This window comes from Phodopus roborovskii, unplaced genomic scaffold (genome assembly GCF_943737965.1).
Source record: "Phodopus roborovskii unplaced genomic scaffold, PHOROB, whole genome shotgun sequence".
NCBI classification, from domain to species: domain Eukaryota; kingdom Metazoa; phylum Chordata; class Mammalia; order Rodentia; family Cricetidae; genus Phodopus; species Phodopus roborovskii.
Genome location: NW_026126418.1, coordinates 47,629,968 through 47,631,695, shown reverse-complemented (window position 1 = coordinate 47,631,695; position 1,728 = coordinate 47,629,968). Strand labels below are relative to the sequence as shown.

The 1,728-nt window shown below is 39.6% G+C and overlaps 1 pseudogene; it reads left to right on the top strand.

The window, feature by feature from the left end:
* Positions 1–298: 298 nt before the first annotated feature.
* On the top strand, positions 299–1,080 carry LOC127222508 (histone H3.3-like; annotated as a pseudogene).
* The last annotated feature ends 648 nt before the right edge of the window (positions 1,081–1,728 follow it).

Genomic DNA, 1,728 nt, shown 5'->3' with positions numbered 1-1,728 from the left:
CTTGAAATTTGCAGCCAAATGGATGGAACTAGAAAAACCATCCTGAGTGAGGTAACCTAGACCCAAAAATGTAAACATGGTATGCACTCACTCATAAGTGGATAACCAGGCTACAATCCATAGTTCTATAGTACTAGAGGATGTAGGTAAAAAGGAAGATTCTAGGTGTTCGCAGCCATCGCAGCCGCAGCTCTAATGCCAGTGCCACCTCTCTCTTGCCAAACTCCAACTGTAGGAGAAGAGGGGTAAGTGAGGAGGTACTTATACCATGGCTCGTGAAGAGGGGTAAGTGAGGAGGTACTTATACCATGGCTCGTGCAAAGCAGACTGCCCGTAAATCCACCGGTTGTAAAGCACCCAGGAAACAAATGGCTACAAAAGCCGCTCTCAAGAGTGCACCCTCTACTGGAGGGGTGAAGAAACGTCATCGTTACAGGCCTGGTACTGTGGCACTCCATGAAATCAGACGCTATCAGAAATCCACTGAACTTCTAATTCGCAAGCTCGCCTTCCAGCGTCTGGTGTGAGAAATTGCTCAGGACTTCAAAACAGATATGTGCTTCCAGAGTGCAGCTATTGGTGCTTTGCAGGAGGCATGTGAGGCCTATCTTGTTGGCCTTTTTGAAGATACCAATCTGTGTGCTATCCATGCCAAACGTGTAACAATTATGCCAAAAGATATCCAGTAAGCATGCCGCATACGCGGAGAATGTGCTTAAGATTCCACTATGAGGGGAAACATTTCATTCTCAAAAATTTTTTCCTCTTCTTCCTGTTATCAGTAGTTCTGAATGTTAGATATTTTTTTCCATGGTGATCAAAAGGTACCTAAGTATATGATTGCGAGTGGAAAAATAGGGGACAGAAATCAGGTATTGGCAGTTTTTCCATTTTCATTTGTGTGTGAATTTTTACTATAAATGCAAGATGTAAAGCATTAATGCAAGAAAAATGTTTCAGTGAACACTTTCAACAGTTCAACTTTATAACAATTATAAATAAGCCTGTTATATTTTTCTGGACAATGCCAGCATTTGAATTTTTTTAAAATAAGTAAATTTCTTATTGACGGCAACTAAATAGTGTTTGTAGCATTTTTATCAACAGTAGATTCCATCCATTCACTATACTTTTCTAACTGAGTTGTCCTACATGCAAGTACATGTTTTTAATGTTGTCTGTCTTCTGTGCTGTTCCTGTAAGTTTGCTATTAAAATACATTAAACTATTAAAAAATAAAAGGAAGACTCTAAAAGGAACATGTAAGGAGGGCCTGAGTAAGATATCCTGGGTAAACCTGGAATGTGGTAAAAGGAACCAAATGGGGAATGTTAACATGACAGATCATCAATGTGGCCAAATTGGGGAAAGGACTGAGAAGGAGAGCAATAAAAGAGATATCTTGATACAGGGAGCCATCGAATTGTTAGGGAGAAACCTGGTGCCAAGAAAATGCCTAAAAATCCACAGGAATGACCCCAGATAAGATGCCTTGCAATAATGGATAGGATGCCTAAAGTGGCCTTCTCCTGCCATCAAATTAGTGACCACCCTAAGTACCATCATAGAATTGACTTCCAGTAACTGATGGAAGCAGTTAGAAATTAATTTTCTACAAGTTTTTACTAATGAATCCATGCTTTTGAGGAGTGAAATGGTGAAGTTTGCAATAGTCTACATGTTCTAAAATGTTGATAAATCAATAACATATGTGCACATATGTCTTAG